The sequence below is a fragment of the Lithobates pipiens genome, unplaced genomic scaffold (assembly GCF_037356315.1).
Source record: "Lithobates pipiens isolate NorthernLeopardFrog02 unplaced genomic scaffold, aLitPip1_a1.2 Scaffold_1, whole genome shotgun sequence".
Classification (NCBI taxonomy): domain Eukaryota; kingdom Metazoa; phylum Chordata; class Amphibia; order Anura; family Ranidae; genus Lithobates; species Lithobates pipiens.
In genome coordinates, this window is record NW_027507685.1 from 114,079,135 (window position 1) to 114,089,524 (window position 10,390).

Here is a 10,390-nt window from a genome sequence, read left to right on the forward strand (position 1 = left end):
ATACATCACTTCCTCTCCTGTGTTTACATTACAGGAGAGGAAGTGATGTCACGGGACATTTTCATTCGTCGGGAGCGATCGCGAGGGGGTGGCCATGAATGAATGGCCGTCCCCTCGTCCGGGATCGCTCCCGAACGAATACCGACCGCCGCAGGCACCGGGCGGGGGCCCGATCGGGCCCCCGACCCGCGGGCAGGCAAGGACGTACATGTAAGCCCTTATGCCTGCCCGTGCCATTCTGTCGACGTACATCGTCGTGCGGCGGTCGGCAAGTGGTTAATATAGAGAGGACCGCAAGTCAGTCCTCTCCTAAAGACTATCCCCGGAATTTCTCACCCATTTTTGGGTGACCCCCTGAAGCCTACCGGGATTTCCTTAAAGGGACCACAACCCGAATACAGGTGCTACATGGCATCCTGTACAATATATATATATATATATATATATATATATATATATATATATATATATATATATATATATATAGTAGCAGAGAGTCCCAGAGAGAGCCAGGAAAAGTCCTGTGCAGGGTTTATACGTCTCCCAGGCTCCTCTCGTACACATTCAGAAATCTCTGATCCATGAACCATTTCAGGTCTTGGTCCTCTTTCCCAGGCTAATTTAAGCTCACCTGAGCAGACAGCCTTTGCTCTCTGCCTGGGACATTCAGACAAAGTTGGTCTGTGAAGAGGAAAAGGTTGGTAAGAGCTGGTAAGCAGCTTATGTAGAGACTGACAAGCGGTAGGCTTGTTCAGCCTGGTAGTTAGGGGCTGCATATTGTATAGTTAGAGCCGAGACATGGCTAGGATTTGTGTTTTGCTATTTTTGTCCTTTATTTGTTTTCAGGAACACTGTACAGCACCTGTATATGGACTCATATATAACACAAATAAACACTGCACTGTTTGTCACTACATCACTGGATTTGGTATCTGTGCCTGAGCAACTGTTCATTCCAGGGAGCCTTGTACCTGCTACCTGTCCCCCAGGTTACAACACACACACACACACACACACACACACACACACACACACACACACACACACACTTTGCTAGGTCTTCAAAAGATCTGGGGCTGGAGCCCATAGCAGCGTAGTAAAGAAAGTCATACACTTATACAGTAATGTGTGTGGATATATATATCCCCAGAGAGGCCCCCCACTTGCATCAGGGTCCCCAGAGAGGCCCCCCACTTGCATCAGGGTCCCCAGAGAGGCCCCCCACTTGCATCAGGGTCCCCAGAGAGGCCCCCCACTTGCATCAGGGTCCCCAGAGAGCCCCCCACATACATCAGGGTCCCCAGAGAGCCCCCCACATACATCAGGGTCCCCAGAGAGCCCCCCACATACATCAGGGTCCCAAGAGAGCCCCCCATGTACATCAGGGTCCCAAGAGAGCCTCCTCCTTGCATCAGGATCCCCAGAGAGCCTCCCCTCCCCTTGGGGACCCCTGCAGAGACTTGATGCTATGGGTCCCAGATTTGGGGCCACAGCCCCAAAAGCCACCCCCTAGCGACGCCACTGTGTGTGTGTGTGTGTGTGTGTGTGTGTGTGTGTGTGTGTGTGTGTGTGTGTGTGTGTGTGTGTGTGTATATGTATGTGTATACCCCTCAGTCAAATTTGTGTAAATCTTTTCATATGACAACACTGAAGAAATTACACTTGTCTACAATGTAAAGTAGTGAGTGTATAAGTGTAAATTTGCTTTCCGCTCAAAATAACTCAACACACAGCCATTAATGTCTAAACCGCTGGCAACAAAAGTCAGTACACCCCTAGTACATCCATCTCTCCCTCCCCCTCTCCCTCTCTCCCCCTCTCCATTCCCATTCCCCCCCATCATTGTCCCAGGAGGGATGACAGTAGGGACATCTGCTGCTCATCCTATTGCCGAGTTAAAAGCCTAAATATCAATATAGGACTCAGATGTTCATCACTTAATGGTCACCTTCTTATGGTGGATGTAGAGTGCCTTGAAATGTCCCACATGTCATGTTACAACCAAAAACATAAATGTATTTTATGTGATAGACCAACACAAAAAGTCACATAATTGTGAAGTGGAAGGAAAATGATACAAATACATATGTGAAAAGTGTGGGGGAGAGGGGCATTTGTATTCAGCCCCCTTTACTCTTATACCCCTAAACTAAAATCGAGAGAAACCAATTGCCTTCAGAAGTCACCTAATTAGTAAACAGAGTCCACCTGTGTGTAATGGGATCTCAGTATAAATACAGCTGTTCTGTGAACTGTGAAGCCCTCAGAGGTTTGTTAGAGAACCTTTCGTGAACAAACCGCATCATGAAGGCCAAGGAACACAACAGACAGGTCAGGGATAAGGTTGTAGAGAAGTATAAAGCAGGGTTAGGTTATAAAAAGATCTCCCAAGCTTTGAGCATCTCACGGCGCTCTGTTTAATCCATCATTAGAAAATGGAAAGAGTATGGCACAACTGCAAACCTACCAAGGCATGGCCGTCCACCTAAACTGACCTGGCGGGCAAGGAGAGCATTCATTAGAGAAGAGCCAAGAGGTCCATGGTAACTCTGGAGGAGCTGCAGAGATCCACAGCTCAGGTGGGAGAATCTGTCCACAGGACAACTATTAGTCGTGTTCTCCACAAATCTGGCCTTTATGGAAGAGTGACCAAGAAGAAAGACATTGGTGAAAGAAAGTCATAAGAAGTCCTGTTTGTAGTTTGTGAGAAGCCATGTGGGGGACACAGCAAACATGTGGAAGAAGGTGATCTGGTCACATGAGAACAAAATTCTACTTTTTGGCCTAAAAGCAAAACGCTATGTGTGGGGAAAACTAAAGCCGCGTACACACGGGCGGACTGTATGGCCTACTTAGTCCGTCATACAATCCGACGGACAGTCCGTCATACTTTCGAATGAATGGACTTGACCACACACACCACTTTTTGAGCGGACTAATACGGCGTACTAAGTCCGCCATACTATCCGCCCTACTTTTGAAATGAACGGACTCGCCCACACACGCGGAGGAAAGTCCGCTCATTTCAAGCGCGTCTCCAGGTAGGCGGGGCCCGCGAAGGAGACGTCGCTGACCCCGCCGCCTGGTATGGACTTAAAGGGGAACCCCAACGCCGAAAAAAATCGGCGTGGGGGTACCCCCCAAGTCCACAACAGACCCTTGCAAGAGCACGCTACCCGGCCGGCCAGGAAAGGGGGGCGAGCGAGCGCCCCCCCTCCTAAACCGTACCAGGCCGCATGCCCTCAACATGGGGGGGTGCCTTGGGGAAGGGGGGGCCGCGCCCCAAAGCACCTTGTCCCCATGTTGATGAGGACAAGGGCCTCTTCCCGACAACCCTGGCCGTTGGTTGTCGGGGTCTGCGGGCGGGGGGCTTATCGGAATCCGGGAGCCCCCTATAATAAGGGGGCCCCTGGATACCGGCCCCCCACCCTATGTGAATGAGTATGGGGTACAATGTACCCCTACCCATTCACCTGTAAAATAAAAGTACAAAAAAAAACACAACACACGAGATAAAATACTTTATTGCACAGCTCCGGGGGTCTTCCGTCTTCGGGGGTCTTCTCGCCGGACTCCTCGGCAGAAGAACCGAAGAGGGGGACAAGACCCCCGAAGTCGGGAGAAGAGGCCGGCGGCGAGGAAGAAAGCCGGACTCCTCCGCTAGCAAAAGAGCTACAAGAAGATAGCGGAGGAGTCCGGCGAGAAGACCCCCGAAGACGGAAGACCCCCGGAGCTGTGCAATAAAGTATTTTATCTCGTGTGTTGTGTTTTTTTTGGTACTTTTATTTTACAGGTGAATGGGTAGGGGTACATTGTACCCCATACTCATTCACATAGGGTGGGGGGCCGGTATCCGGGGGCCCCCTTATTAAAGGGGGCTACCGGATTCCGATAAGCCCCCCGCCCGCAGACCCCGACAACCAACGGCCAGGGTTGTCGGGAAGAGGCCCTTGTCCTCATCAACATGGGGACAAGGTGCTTTGGGGTGGGGGGGCCGCGCGGCCCCCCCTTCCCCAAGGCACCCCCCCATGTTGAGGGCACGCGGCCTGGTACGGTTTAGGAGGGGGGGCGCACGCTCGCCCCCCTTTCCTGGCCGGCCGGGTAGCGTGCTCGGACAAGGGTCTGTTGTGGACTTGGGGGGGGACCCCCACGCCGATTTTTTTCAGCGTTGGGGTTCCCCTTTAAGTCCATACCAGGCGGCGGGGCCAGCGACGTCTCCTTCGTGGGCCCCGCCTACCTGGATACCCGCTCGAAATGAGCGGACTTTTCTCCGGGCGGGAAAAGTCCGCTCATTTCAAAAGTACGGCGGACTGGCATACACACAGGCGGATTGTCCGCCGAAATGCGAATACGACGGACAGTATTTCGAAAAATCCGAAATACTTAGTACGCCGGACTGCACGCTGAAAAAGTCCGCTGAAGCCCACACACGAGCGGACTGTCCGCTGAAATGTGTTTCGGCGGACTAAGTAGGCCATACAGTCCGCCCGTGTGTACGCGGCATAACACTGCACATCCCCTGAACACACCATCCCCACCATGAAACATGGTGTTGGAAGCATGATATGGTGGGGATGGTTTTCTTCAGCAGGGACAGGGAAGCTGGTCAGAGTTGATGGGAAGATGGATGGAGCCAAATACAGGCCAATCTTAGAAGAAAACCTGTTAGAGTCTGCAATAGACTTGAGACCGGGGTGGAGGTTCACCTTCCAGCAGGACAACCACCCGAAAAATACAGCCAGAGTTACAATGGAATGGTTTAGATCAAAGCATATTTATGTGTTAGAATGGCCCAGTCACATTCCAGACCTAAATCCCATTGAGAATCTGTGGCAAGACTTGAAAATTGCTGTTCACAGACGCTCTCCATCCAATCTGACAGAGCTTGAGATATTTTACAAAGAAGAATGGGCAGAAATGTCCCTCTCTAGATGTGCAAAGCTGGTAGAGACAACCCCAAAAAGACTTGTAGAGCAAGGGTGTTCTACAAATTATCCCCCCAGGTCCTTCTCCACCATGAATCTCCCCCAGGTCCTTCTCCACCATGAATCTCCCCCAGGTCCTTCTCCACCATGAATCTCCCCCAGGTCCTTCTCCACCATTGATTCCCCCCCCCAGATCCTTCTCCACCATTGATCCTTCTCCACCATGGACTCGCCCAGATCCTTCTCCACCACTGACTCGCCCAGATCCTTCTCCACTTACCTAAGCCCCCCATTCATCTCACACACTGCCAATGGTCCAGTGGTGCTCCCTCAAGATCACCATTTGTCTGCCAACCCCTTTCTGGATTCTGAGAGAACCCTTCTGCAGGCCATTCAATAGGAAGTGTCCATGTCAGATGGGCACTCGGGGTCCGATCTTCATGTGGCAGTGGCTGCAGGCAAGTAAAAAGAACTTTTAGAGCTCAATCACACTAGTGGTTGCAGGGTGGTTAAAAAAAAATAAAAGTAAAAAAAACACAGCTCAATCGTGGGGTTTTACTACCCAATTCTGATGACATCATCCTCTTCTGGATCATGAGAGACCCCTCTGCAGCCCATCCAATAGGAAGTGTCCATATCAGACAGGCACTCAGGGTTAGATGATCATGTTGCGGTGGCTGCAGGTAAGTAAAAAAGGACTCAAAGGGCTCAAATCACACTAGCAGTTGCAGGGTGGTGAGACCCCCATAATTGAGCTGTGGTTTTACCACCCTGCAACCACTAGTGTGGCTGAGCCCTAAAAGTCCTTTTTACTTATCTGTAGCCCCAGTCACATAGTAATCCGACCGTGAGTGCCTGTCTGACATGGACAATTCCTATTGGATGGGCTGCAGCAGGGTTCTCTCAGGATCCAGAAGAGGATGACTTCATCAGAAGTGGGTGGTAAAACCCCACGATTGAGCTGTGGTTTTTACCACTCTGCAACCACTAGCCCCAAAAGTCCATTCTAGTTACCTAGTGCCACTGTCACACGATGATCCGACCAAGTGCCTGTTTGACATGGACACTTCCTATTAAGTAGGGTGGAGTGGGGTTCTCTTGTGATCCAGAAGAGGATGACGTCATCAGAAGTGGGTGGTAAAACCCTACACTTGAGCTGTGGTTTTTACCACCCCACAACCGCTAGTGTGATTGAGCCCTAAAAGTCCTTTTTACACACCTGCAGCCATGGTCACATGATGATCTGACGCCGAGTGCCTGTCTAACGTGGACACTTCCTACTGGATGGGCTGCAGCAAAGGGTTCTCTCATGATCCAGAAGGTGATGACGTCTTTAGAAGTGGGTGGTAAAACCCCCACGATAGATCTGTGGTTTTTACCTCCCACAACCGCTAGTACAACTGAACCCTAAAAGTCCTTTTTACTTAGCTATCTGACCAAGTGCCTGTCTGACGTGGACACTGCCTATGGAATAGGGTGGAGTGGGGATCACTCGTGATCCAGAAGAGGATGACATCATCAGAAGTAGGTGGTAAAACTCCAAAACTGAGCTGCGGTTTTACCACTTCGCAACCACTTATGTGGCTAATCCCTAAAAGTCCCTGTTTACTTAGCTGTAGCTGCGGTCACGTGATTGTCCGGCCCTGAGTGTCTGACATGGACACTTCCTACTGGATGGGCTGCAGAGGAGTTCTCTCAGGATCCAGAAGAGGGCGGCATTATCACCCCAAAACTGCTAGTGTGACTGAGCCCCAAAAATTTCCCTTTTTACTTACCTGTAGCCATGGTCACATGATGGTCCGACCCCGAGTGCCTGCCTGACATGGACACTTCCTATTGGATGGGCTGCAGAAGGCTCCTCCCAGAAGAGTATGAGGTCATCATAAGGGAATGGCTTTGGACCAGCGATCTGGGGGAGGGTTGGGTCGCATCACAGCACTGAATCAGTGGCAATGTGGGACCTGTGGCAATGTGGGACTTGGGCAACTAAAACTCACTGTGCAAGGTAAGGGGGGAATAATGACTGGAATGGGGCTTTAGAAGGGGGGGGGGAAGCTTTTTGCCAATTTTGAGCCTGCTAATATCACACATTAATTCATTCCGCTACCTCAGTAATATCTGCAAAAATGTAAAAGTTTTAAATCCCAAAAATCGCATTCCTGGAGGTGCTGATCATCCGATTGCATTATTCAGATATTAATAAGAAGAGTGTTGGTGATCGGAGATTTTGCGTCGTTCGGCTGTTAATTTCGTCTACATCCTGTTTCTGGAAATTGCCACGATGGAGGTTTTTGTGCGCTGCGATATCTCGCCCAGCTCTGAGTCATAAACGCTTGTAATTTGCCTCACAATTAGCAGCAATTGTGCCATGTGCATCCCCATCATGTTAATGAGCCGGAGCATTGAAAGAAGACGAGATATCTAATTACAGCCAAACGTTGGATTGTGTGAGAGAGACAAAGGGGGGGCCCTGAGATGTTCCGGGGGTAGTGGGGCTCTGAGACCCCCATATACACTCAGCGGCCACTTTATTAGGTCCCCCTTGCTAGTAGCGGGTTGGACCGCCTTTATTAGATCCCCCTTGCTATTAGCGGGTTGGACTCCTTTATTAGGTCCCCCTTATTAGCAGGTTGGACCCCCTTTATTAGGTCCCCCTTGCTAGTATCGGGTTGGACCCCCCCCCATGCTAGTAGCAGGTTGGACCCCCTTTATTAGGTCCCCCTTGCTAGTAGCATGTTGGACCCCCTTTATTAGGTCCCCCTTGCTAGTAGCGGGTTGGACCCCCTTTTGTCTTCATTCTTGGTGGCATAGACACATCAAGGTGTTGGAAATGTTCCTCAGAGATTTTCCTCCATAGTGATATGCAGGGCCGGTGCTAGACTATTTTGCACCCTAGGCAAGACCAGCTACTTGCGCCCCCCCCAAAAAAAAATTCAAAAAGAAAAATGGGATGGCTTTGTGCAGTGTCATTAAATAATAGCACAATACACTCTTTGATCACAGATCCCAGTGTGTATTGTGTGACAATCTGTCACAATTTTTTTTTATAATGGCACTTTTTAATTACTTCACTGTGTGCCATTATAAAAAATATATTAGCGGCGGAACCCCAGGGCCCGATTGCAAGGGCGACCTGCGGTGGCCTGATCGTTCGGCCTGGATTAGGAGCATCATAGGCCTGGTGCTGAGGATTTTGGTGGGCCCTGGATTATGAAGCCCCTTGCCCTGTATGCTACATTCAAATTTTCTCTACAGCCCCGCCTTAACCACCACTTGTGCCTAGACATTCTTTCCATTACCACCCACTGCACCTGGGATCCCTTTCCTCATTATCTACTATGCCTGTAGCCTCCCTTGCCTGACCACCCACTGCACCTACAGCCCTCTTCCCTAACCACCCAACATGCCTGGGCCCCCCATCCCTCACTATCCACCATGCCTAGGTACACCTTCCCTTACCACCTACTGTGCCTGTAGCCCCCTTTATTGCAGAAATACTACAGGAGATGGTCAGAGACTGCAAAACATACTACAGGAGAGGGTCAGAGACTGCAGACATAGTACAGGAGATGATCAGAGATTGCAGACATAATACGGGAGATGATCAGAGACTGCAGACATAATACGGGAGATGGTCAGAGAATGCAGACATACTACAGGAGATGGTCAGAGAATGCAGACATACTACAGGAGATGGTCAGAGAATGCAGACATACTACAGGAGATGGTCAGAGAATGCAGACATACTACAGGAGATGGTCAGAGACTGCAGACATACTACAGGAGATGGTCAGAGACTGCAGACATACTACAGGAGATGGTCAGAGACTGCAGACATACTACAGGAGATGGTCAGAGACTGCAGACATACTACAGGAGATGGTCAGAGACTGCAGACATGGTACAGGAGATGGTCAGAGACTGTACACATGGTACAGGAGATGGTCAGAGACTGCACACATGGTACAGGAGATGGTCAGAGACTGCACACATGGTACAGGAGATGGTCAGAGACTGCACACATGGTACAGGAGATGGTCAGAGACTGCACACATGGTACAGGAGATGGTCAGAGACTGCACACATGGTACAGGAGATGGTCAGAGACTGCACACATGGTACAGGAGATGGTCAGAGACTGCACACATGGTACAGGAGATGGTCAGAGACTGCACACATGGTACAGGAGATGGTCAGAGACTGCACACATGGTACAGGAGATGGTCAGAGACTGCACACATGGTACAGGAGATGGTCAGAGACTGCACACATGGTACAGGAGATGGTCAGAGACTGCACACATGGTACAGGAGATGGTCAGAGACTGCACACATGGTACAGGAGATGGTCAGAGACTGCACACATGGTACAGGAGATGGTCAGAGACTGCACACATGGTACAGGAGATGGTCAGAGACTGCACACATGGTACAGGAGATGGTCAGAGACTGCACACATGGTACAGGAGATGGTCAGAGACTGCACACATGGTACAGGAGATGGTCAGAGACTGCACACATGGTACAGGAGATGGTCAGAGACTGCAGACATGGTACAGGAGATGATCAGAGACTGCAGACATGGTACAGGAGATGATCAGAGACTGCAGACATGGTACAGGAGATGATCAGAGACTGCAGACATGGTACAGGAGATGATCAGAGACTGCAGACATAGTACAAGTGTGTCCTAGCAGTGTGGAAAAACATTGATCACTGCAAACAGGGGTTTACAAGATATAACTATAAGTGGCAAAAAAAAACACATATTTTTAACAGTCATTTCTCAAGCACAGGAGGACAGTAAATAGTTAACATGTCTGTGAAGCTCCCAGCTTGACCAGCTAATTCCTTCAAAGATAGCAAGGAAAGTTAGATAAATCAGGGATGGCTGACACCAACTAGGGCACAAATAACTATAGAAACAGCTTATGTTTGAAGGTCTTGCAGAAGTCTAATCATCAGTCACTGTGCTGTGTAAATACAAACACAGATAAAAAGCTGTGTGAGAAGATAGAGGGGAAGTCATCCTGATCATTGTCTAATCTACACACAGGACAGGAGAACACACCGATTATTAGACTTCTGCATTAAAAGTGAGTGTGTGACATGATCATACCTTCTTCTTTCTCAGGTATGTCGGATCCTCTGCATCTCATCTGCTCTGGTCACTGGCATCTTCTGATCAAATGTGGCGGGCTGGGCAATCTGATTAGCTAAGGGGGTGGTGGGAGGCGGAGCAACGTAGAAGTCATGCCCTCCCACTCAGAAGAGCAGCGCTATTGGCTGCCTGATACACTGGTCTGTCCCTCTCCCTCCATCATGTGAAAGCCGTGGGATGGAGAGGGGGAAGCTGAACACCGCTCTGCAATTAATAACACCCGCCCGCCGCACTGAGCACCTTGCTGTCCCGGGGCCCCTCTATCAACAGCCCTGCTGGGAGCCTGGGGAGCGACAAGGAGGAAG

The 10,390-nt window shown here is 50.1% G+C and overlaps 1 long non-coding RNA gene across 1 annotated transcript in view; it reads right to left on the minus strand.

The window, feature by feature from the left end:
• Positions 1–10,185, minus strand: part of LOC143967209 (uncharacterized) — an 87,883-nt gene extending 77,698 nt beyond the window's left edge. The window contains exon 1 of the long non-coding RNA XR_013271633.1: positions 10,044–10,185. This is a non-coding gene — a long non-coding RNA (uncharacterized LOC143967209). The remainder of the gene's footprint in view (positions 1–10,043) is intronic.
• Positions 10,186–10,390: the final 205 nt, after the last annotated feature.